The sequence below is a fragment of the Acomys russatus genome, chromosome 6, assembly GCF_903995435.1.
Source record: "Acomys russatus chromosome 6, mAcoRus1.1, whole genome shotgun sequence".
Taxonomy (NCBI): Eukaryota; Metazoa; Chordata; class Mammalia; order Rodentia; family Muridae; genus Acomys; species Acomys russatus.
In genome coordinates, this window is record NC_067142.1 from 85,324,647 (window position 1) to 85,334,902 (window position 10,256).

Sequence of the window (10,256 nt, forward strand, 5' to 3'; positions counted from 1 at the left end):
AGCGCCACTGGCCTCCCGCTCACCTCCTGTCTCTGCCGTGGTCCCACCACAGCGCCACTGGCCTCCCGCTCACCTCCTGTCTCTGCCGTGGTCCCACCACAGCGCCACTGGCCTCCCGCTCACCTCCTGTCTCTGCCGTGGTCCCACCACAGCGCCACTGGCCTCCCGCTCACCGCCTGTCTCTGCCGTGGTCCCACCACAGCGCCACTGGCTCCCGCTCACCTCCTGTCTCTGCCGTGGTCCCACCACAGCCCACTGCCTCCCGCTCACCTCCTGTCTCTGCCGTGGTCCCACCACAGCGCCACTGGCCTCCCGCTCACCTCCTGTCTCTGCCGTGGTCCCACCACAGCGCCACTGGCCTCCCGCTCACCTCCTGTCTCTGCCGTGGTCCCACCACAGCGCCACTGGCCTCCCGCTCACCGCCTGTCTCTGCCGTGGTCCCACCACAGCGCCACTGGCCTCCCGCTCACCTCCTGTCTCTGCCGTGGTCCCACCACAGCGCCACTGACCTCCCGCTCACCGCCTGTCTCTGCCGTGGTCCCACCACAGCGCCACTGGCCTCCCGCTCACCGCCTGTCCTCTGCCGTGTCCCACCACAGCGCCACTGGCCTCCCGCTCACCGCCTGGCTCTGCCGTGGTCCCACCACAGCGCCACTGGCCTCCCGCTCACCTCCTGTCTCTGCCGTGGTCCCACCACAGCGCCACTGGCCTCCCGCTCACCGCCTGTCTCTGCCGTGGTCCCACCACAGCGCCACTGGCCTCCCGCTCACCGCCTGTCTCTGCCGTGGTCCCACCACAGCGCCACTGGCCTCCCGCTCACCTCCTGTCTCTGCCGTGGTCCCACCACAGCGCCACTGGCCTCCCGCTCACCGCCTGTCTCTGCCGTGGTCCCACCACAGCGCCACTGGCCTCCCGCTCACCGCCTGTCTCTGCCGTGGTCCCACCACAGCGCCACTGGCCTCCCGCTCACCGCCTGTCTCTGCCGTGGTCCCACCACAGCGCCACGGCCTCCCGCTCACCTCCTGTCTCTGCCGTGGTCCCACCACAGCGCCACTGGCCTCCCGCTCACCGCCTGTCTCTGCCGTGGTCCCACCACAGCGCCACTGGCCTCCCGCTCACCGCCTGTCTCTGCCGTGGTCCCACCACAGTGCCACTGGACTACTACAGTTTCACAGCAAGAAGCTCACCCTTTACTTGTTTCTTTACTTTTGTTCTTTTGTTTTGAGACAGGGTCTCACTGTGCATCCCAGGCTGGCCTGGAACTCAATATGACACCAGGCTGACTAAATTTGCAGAGACCCACCTGCCTTTGTCTCCCGGGTGCTGTTGGGATTGCAGGCGTGAGCCACCAACACCCGGCTCTTGGCTCCGAGCAGCTGATACATATTGAAGATGTTTGTGCTCATCTTGCCGAGTGAGCTCGTGGGTGTAGTTCTTAACGTTATCCTGAAGGTGTGCACACGCTATGATTCATTCTCAGTAGAATGCAGAAATAGAACACAGTTATCTGCACTCTCTGCCAGTGCTCAGTGTGTGTGTGATAAAACTAGAGAGGTGACCACGAGAGAGAGGAAGAGGTCTTGAGGACGGTTGGAGAGTGCAGAGGGTGACGGAAGGCACAGGGCACCTACCTAGTAAGAAAAGCATCTGCAGAGCGCTGGAGAATTTTTGCAAAGATTGCATGGCTAGCGCTTCCTTAAGATTTTCTTGAAGCAAAAGGAATATTTGCTAGATATTCAATAATCCAGGACAGCAGGGTAATTGATGTCTCTCATCATCACCCTGTATATAAATGAGCTAGTTTGAGGCTCCAAGGAAAGCAAAGCTTATCTGTGCTCTAGCTCGGTAGGCACAAAAGCTTATGTTGAAATTGAATTTTTAAATAATACGAATCAATTGTTTAGTATGCAGATTTTCATTGCAATCAAGAACACGATGCAAACAGGCTGCAAAGACTAAAGAATATGAAGCAGACTTTAAAAATTTGTTTTTTTACAAAAGACCCCTTTGAATTCCATGTTGGGTTTGAGCTGACAGAAACCCAGGAAGCTCATGTTTTCTCTTGTATGTTCCATGATGGTTAGTTGCTAATGGGACACGGCTGAGAGTCACTTAAAAGGGTCACAGCGAAGGATTGCTGGTCTCATGTCTCCCAGGGCTCAACTGGTGCTAACCAGTGCGGGAAGACCCAGCCTAAACATGGCGCCACATTCCCTAGGCTTGTGTCCTGGGTTATATCTGAGGAAAAAAAAGCCGCGCTGTGCGCACCTATGTGTTCATCTCTCTCTGCTCTTGATTGTGGACATCATGACCCTGCTGCAAAGGTCCCTGTTGCCTTGGCAACCCCTCAGCGATAGACAAAGCCTGGAACCGTGAGCTAAGGTAAGCCCCTTTTGAGTTGCTTTTTGTCAAGGTGTTTCATCACAGAAACACACCAGGACGTGTGGAATCTATAGTAAAGGGAGACACAGACATGTGAGTGTATTTATATGTGTACGCGTGTTGGCCATAAACTAGAGAAGTGATCATAAGAGGAAAAAGAGGTTTTAGGGAGGTGGGGGAAGGCAGAGGATGGAGGGGACCAGAAAAGGGCAAAGTGAGCGCGAAAATGAAGACTAAACATGATTACGTGTGTGTGCAGAAAGTACCATGTTGTCACCTACCATTTTGTGTGCTAAACTAGCAAGTAAGTAAATGAACAATAATAGTGCAGATTTATACAGAATTAACAAGTTAACTTAGACTGTTTTGAAATCAATGGGGTTTAAAGTCAGTTCTAAAATAAAGTAACTAGACTGTAAAGTGTGAGTGTAGATATTAAGAGAGAAAATTATTTTTGGTACTTAACCTAGATATTGGAAAACTTTTAAGTTTTGAAATGTTTGGAATAAATAAGGTATGTTAATACTTCTTCAGCCCTAAATTATGTGAAATATAAATACAGACCAAGTACTTCTGATACAAATTTAGCATTTGAATGGGAATATGCTGTAGGTTTAAAAATACACAGACGAATTTGGAAGAGTTCACATAAAAAAACCAAAGTGAAATGAAACTTTTTATACTGACTATGTATGTTTAAATGATATTTTTGAGATATTTGGAGAAAGTAAATGTGTTATTAAAATTAATTTTCTCTAAAAACACCAAAAAGAAAAAAGGAAAAAAATCCAGCTGTTTCTCTTTTTACTACAACTACAGAGTATGTTTAATTCTGCATGTGGCTTGCATTCGGCTTCTGTTGGCAGCTTTGCTTGGGAGGGGCCCCCACCCCCCCCCCCCCCCCCCCCCCCACCCCCCCCACCCCCATCTCCCCCCAGGGCAGATGAGTCCAATCTATGACACTTTTTATTTATGCGCAATGGGAACGTTTGTGGTTTTACTTTTAACATCTCTGTGCTTTTTTTGCTTTCTCACCCAGAACTGAGGCTAGTGGTGCCTTTCCCTCGGGGGCTGTTGTCTTAGGAATGAGTGGCTCCTGCCTGGTACAGAGCAAAGGGCCATCTGTGTGGTTCTGAGAGGGTCCTTAACCATCACTTCAGCTGACTGGGAGAAGATGGGCCAAGCAGCTAGGGGAGGGAGCACCGCACTGCATCTTCCTGAACCTTCCAGGCGTGGCTGCTTCTGACCCTTGTGCTCCACGGTGGGTGTGTGACAACAGTTGTAAGATGCATGCATGCTCCTAGTTGCTAAAGAACTTTTGTTTTGTTGTCTCCAGCTGGAAGCTCCTTTGGGAGTAACTGCCTTAGCCACTTGCCTCTCTAACTTCTCTTAAGGTCTAGCCTCCAGCTGCACCCCCCCCACCCCCCCACCCTCCTTCTCCTTACATCCATTAACCATTTCCTGTCTGGTGTGTATATTTGGCATTTGTTTTATGTAGCTTTGTGTTGTTGGATAAGGAAATTGAGTGTATTTTCTCCCTTGTTATGTCAGGGCTAATGCTTTAAAATTTGCAGTTCCCCAACAGGGCATGGTAAATGCTTGGAAATATATATTTAGCCAACAGCATCTGAGGACATTTGGAAAAAATAAAAGAAAGAGGAAAAAAGAATGGACCCGGAGGCTGCAGTGTTCTCTACCAGGAACAAAAATGGTGCAAGTTTGAGAGACACATGAAGGACTGAGCAGAGCTGACAGGGACACAGAGGGCAGTGGCCAGTAAGCAAGTGGATGGCCACCCTGCTGTACAGCCCCACACTCAAGGGGGCCTCCTTTCCCAACTATCCCAACAACTATTTTTGGCCACACTCAATTTTAGAAAACACGGGTCCAACCCAGTCACTGTGGCCCTCAGAGAGCTCATTCCCAGGGCCTCCTTGCTCCCTCCTGCCTCCTGCAGCTAGGCATTTGGAATATTTGGAAAGCCTTCCTACCACTGGAAGCCAGGCCTGGCCTCTGCATGTGAATGAAGTCCCCTGCCTCTGAGCTCACCGCTCTCCCCAACCCCAACATTCTCTTAGCAGAGGGCACATCACTACCTGGGTCACTGCAGAACTTGTCACCTCCCAACGCAGTGCCTGCTCCAAGGCAGCACTGAATGAATTATTGTCACAAAGTTGATTCTTGTTTGGGTCACAGGGGAGGAAAAACCCAGCTAATGTGGAAAGAAAGAAGCCACTGTTCAACTTTGACTCGTGGGCTTAATGCCCAATACAGGGTTCAGCTTTGTTTTGAACTTTTGTGGTTCCAAATTTATGGTGAATTAGGAAGATGAGAGGGAGCCAGGCAGCAGTGGGGAGCCCAGAGACACCATTCACTCCTTGTCACCATCACCGACCACAGTGTGAGTTTGGGCTGGGTGTGCACAATGCCAAGGTGACTTCTCACCTCCATGTTCTGTTATTCTAAAGTTAGACTGTTGTCTCCAGGCATCGAGCACTGAGGACAGTCACACTCAGGTAGAGATGGACACAGTGCATGGAAAAGGGACCATTAATCACTAGGCTTGGTGACATAGGATGTCTCCAACAAGGTTAGGTTAGGCTTGAGGCTCCAAAGCATGGGACTCACAGAGACCAGGGACTGGGGGACTTTGTCCTCCAGGCACTGGCATGGCTGTTGGGGTCATGGTGATTATGATTGCCAGCGTGGGGCATCACAAAACTGTCCTGTTGACATGAGGAAGTGGAAGGACCATTCAGGAGGTAGTAACCAAGCGAGCTCACTTCCTTTCCTGAGGACACACACCTGGCTAACAATGGCTGCGGGGAAGACATACTTTTCCTTTTGTGGTGTAGCCGCCTGTAAGTTTTCCAAGTTCCCCTAAGAAACCCCTCAGCCACACGTACGTGAGCAACTCCAGCTAAATGCATTGGTTCACTAAGCTAGGCTTAGCTTAGTGGCCATGTTGCCTTGGCCTCTGTTGCCCTATCTGGGGTGACTAGCGTTTGTCCATGGCTCCCCGGAAGAGTCAGGCAACACCAGGGGAAATATGGAGAGAGACAGACAGCTTGATCACTCTCATGTTCTCTCTATCCAACCAGGTTCGGACACACCCTTCCTCTCTCTTCCTTTCTAAGTTTGCTCTTGGCCCCCAAGCCAAAATCTGATTATATAATAAGGCATACAGTAACCTCCAATGCTGATTTTTTAAATAATTCATTTGTTTTTATTTTATGTGCATTGTATGTCTGTGGGTGTCAGATTTTGGAATTACAGACAGTTGTGAGCTGCCGTGTGGGTGCTGGGAATTGAACCCGGGTCCTCTGGAAGAACAGTCAATGCTCCCAAAGCTGGGCCATCTCTCCAGCCCTCCAACGCTGATTTTTTAATGAACTTAGTTCCATTTTCTATTTGGAAAGTGATGAGTCTGTTTAAAAGCTGTTCTGTGCCCTGATATCTACCGTGCATTAGAATCAGAAGGACATTTAAACCACGTTAGAGGAAAAACAAACAGCTCAAAATAGGTTAAAGTTCCCACAGCAGAAATTGCTAGCTGTTGAAAAGGGAGACAGTGGCATGAGGACATGGCAATGAAATTACAGCCACGGCAGTGTCTCTGTCTGTTGCCTGTCCATTCACCTCCAGCTTACTCTAGGCTAATAGCAAGCCGATCATGAGTGTACTGGCTCTTTGTACTGGGTACCGCCCATGTCCCTGCTGTTTTGGAATGGCAGGTAGGAGAATAAGGCTTTGGGTGGGCCTAGAACTTAACAGCTCAAAGGAGTGCTTGCCAATTCGTCAGGCATACCCAAGACCCCAGGTTCAACACATCCCGCCCCACCAGTGCCAGAAAAAAAGGCAAAAGAGAAGGAAAAGAAAAGGCTGTGGTAGCATCTTCCAGGCAGGTTGCTTTGATCCCCTGTGACTTGGAAGGGCGCTCTGGATAGCACTGTAGAGATTCCTGTGGGGTGCTACACCAGGCTCATAGTAGTCTTCAGTGGGAGCAGAGTCACCTCCGCCATATTCTTGGCAAGAAGACCGGCCATCCCAGGGGGAAACGTTGCGAGTGGGAAGGTGTGAGGTAAGGACGGACAGACAGACAGTGGGGAGGGTGTCATGTTCTCTGTAAGAGCTGCTTTCTCTTCTCACCCTGTGCTTATGACTACTTCTGCAGACTCAAGCACTTTTCCCCCGTCCAAGACCTTTCATCCTAGCCAGACATATTAGTCCATGCCTTGTAATCCTAGCTAGCACTTGAGAGTCTGAGGCAGGAGAATTGTCACTTTCACTGGCCCTGATCTGTTTTGAGGTAACGCACACCTACCATCTCCCAGTGTACCCTTCATGGAGGAGGAGTTGGTTTGGAATTTGGCCTTTCCAGGGTTGAGATTCACTAAAACACTAGGTCTCTCCTATTGTTAATAGAAACTATTTCAATATGCCCGTAACTCTTGGCCATCCATCTGTACAACATATGATCCTATGGATTAATTATTTATTTGAAAGATTAGAAGATTGAGATAAATCATTTTCACCCACACCCAGTGGACTTTGCTTGAGAAAATGTTAGCTAAAGTTAGGAGTGTGCCTGTGACCTTGGCCCTATTACCACTAAACCAACTAGGATGCGGGCCAGAGGCCTGGCAAACAGGCAACTTGGCAGCAGCTCTTTTGAAAAAGAGCAGGCTACCCTGCAGATGACCAGTTATAGGTCCCTGGGGCTTCTGGAGCAGTCTCAGCCTGGTGCCTGGCAACTGGCCTCCCAGCTAAATGTTTCTTGTTTGAGAGTCTGTCCCACTTCGGCAGGTGGGGACAAGTCAAGGTAAGTAGATGCCTTTCAAGCAACAGGCCTGGATGGTCAGAGGAAGGCATCTGGAGTAGCTGTCTCACCCTGAGCACACAGTTTCACTCTCTAAAGGGAGATGATGACAAGTTTCATGATCCCTGGAACTTGAATAAGAAAATCTGAACACAAGCTCTCTACTGCATTTGAGAGCTGGCAGCCCTTAGTGGTAGCCTCTCTTCATGCTGTGTCTGAAGTGATTGCAAGGCTGGCGTTGGCTGTGCTCTCAGGCCACTATCCCCAGTCACTCCTGCCTTCCCCCAAGGTGACCCTGCACTGGGCTGGCAGCTCTGTGCAGAGCCAGCCACTGAGTGAGGTAGGAATCTTGGCCAGCAGCTGGCTGCCTGGGCATGACCCCTGAGCTGGAAGCTGTGGGGGAAGGAACAGAAGGGCCAGGGGAGACATAATGGGTGGGCCAGGACTCAGAGGAAGTGGGTTTGTGGTGGAGTGTGCATGGGATAAAGAGGAGATGGGCTGAGCTTGGGAGTATTTTTAACAGGAAGGAAGACAGTTGAGAGAGAGGGAGGGAGAGAGAGAGAGAGAGAGAGAGAGAGAGAGAGAGAGAGAGAGAGAGAACTATCTTCTTCTTTGGCCTCTTCTGAGATAAATCAGAAACAGCCAACAGGTGGCTCCTCAGGCACCCAGCCTGCTGAACAGAGGCCATTCTTCCCTCCTTTTCTGTTTGCTTATGGGATGGGGAAGGGGTCTCATTGCCTCACCAGTTGCTCCCCAAAGTAACAGTGTTTTACGGATGGTCGGGCTATCAGACCATCAAACATGACTTTTTCACCCTAAAATCTTGTTGCACAAGCCAGTATTACTTCCACAGGCAGCTGAAGCAATCTCAGTCTTGAAACCCTCATGTGACTATTTTTTTCCTTGTTTGTCAGCCCCATAATTAAATAGTCATGAGAGAAAACCACCACTGCCATGCCCAGTTCCATGGTGCATGGTCTCAGAGGCATCATGAGACGGATTCAGGGTGTCTCGGGCAGCCAGGAGAGGCAACAGGGCTCACCCACCTGGAGAGGCAAAGCACAGGGCTCACCCACCCAGAGAGCCAAGGCTGAGCCCCCCACTCCATCCGCAGCTGTCCAGCTGAGACGTGCTGGACCAGACGAAGGGCTTACTCCATGGCACAGCAGAAGCCCAGGGTTCCTCAGGCCTGTGGAGTCATGTCCCCACGCCCTTACAGTGTCGCCTGTGCACCCCTCTCCCTCGCCACTCATGACATTCTTTTTCCCGAGACAGGCTTTTGATCTTTAGCCCGGGCTTGAACCTAGGACTCACTATGTAGCCCAGGTTGGACTCACATTCCCTGCAATCCTTCTGCCTCAGCCTCCTAAATGCAGGTTTACATTGCTCCTTTTCTGGCAGCTTCATGAAGAGCCACCAGCAGAGTCTGCCTAGGTGGCCGGACCTTTCATGCCCTTGTCACTTCTCAGCCTGGGGGAAGCACAGCCCCTACCTGAGGCCACCCTGACCACACAAGCTTCCTGATTGTGTCATTCTCCTGTGCACAGAAGTTCATCACCACCGAGGGCACAGGGCCTGGCCTGGCATTCTCCAGACTCCTCTGTCATCTGGCTGCAGAAATCCCCAAGCAGTCCCCCCTCCCCGAAACCACTCACACCTGCCCACTCTGCACACTGAAATGACCTCCTTCAACTCTGTACCTTCGGGCTTAAAGGAATGCTAACACAGAGGACAGGGAGAAGGGAGGGAGGACAGAGGGAAGGAAAGAAGGGAGAGGGAAAGATGGAGGAGAGGAGAGGGAGAGATGGGACAGAGAGGGAGGGAGGAAGGGAGGGAGGGAAGGAGGGAGGGAGGGAGGGAAGGAGGGAGAGGGGAAGACACGGCTTGTCTCCACAGATCTTTCTCCGAGGGGCTCTGGTTCTCATCAGCACCCTCCCCTAAGCCCTTCCACACACTGAAATACAGGCAAGCAGAAGCAAACCCTCAGGTTACAGAAACTTCCAGCCTTACATCACTAGCTATCTGGTGTTGGTTTCAGCAGCCAGCAGGTTTCACCATACTTATTTCTTCTTTCCCCACCTCACCCTCCTCCTTCTCTTCCTCTCCTTCCTTTTTTTTTTTTCTTTTGTTTTTGTTTTTTTTGTTCCTTTGTTTTCTTTCACAGTATTTTTAATTTTGAGACAGGACTTCACTAGATTGCTTAAGCTAGCCTTGAATTCACTATACTTCAAACTATTCTTGAAGTTTTGTTTCTCCTACCTCAGCCTCCCAAGTAGCTGGGATCACAGCCTGTACCACAGGGCCTAGCCCTCTGCTCTAAGTATTGGGCCTTCCATCATTTAGGCATTTTGTTCATTTGTTTGTTTTATTACTGCTGTGTTTCCATTTCCTTGAGACAAGGTCTCACTGTGTAGCCCTACCTAATTCTGGAACTTGCTATGTAGACTAGGCTGGCCTTCTGCTCATATAGAGCTGCCTGCCTCTGCCTTTTGAGTGCTGACCTACATAGTGAGTGCCAGGCCAGCCAGGGCTACACAGGAGAGAGAGAGAGAGAGAGAGAGAGAGAGAGAGAGAGAGAGAGAGAGAGAGAGAGGCAGATAGACAGACAGACAGAAAAGGGGGGAGAGAGAAAGGAGACAGACAGAAACAGAGAGAAACAGATACAGAGAGAGACAGACAAAGAGGAGGAGAGAGAGATACAGAGGCAGACAGAGATAGAGATAGAGACAGCGCTAAGCATGTGCTCTAGTACTGAGCTGTGTCCCAGCTATTTTTTAATCAATTTTAAACAAAGGTTGTCTCTCATGTTTTCTTCCATGCCACTGACTAAATCAATGCATAGTAAAGCAGGGTGAATGCCCTGCCAAGTGTCCATGCTTCAGGATTGCCTGATTGGTTCCTTGTGGCAGCACTTTCACCTACTCATTCCAGCCATATTCCCTCCCTCCCTCCCTCTCATGTCCACAGGAGTCTCCCCAGCCTTGGTTGAGTCACTCCGGTGCAGACACCCATCAGAAGGTCCCTGCTTGGCAGTCTCTGCATTTTGACTTCACTT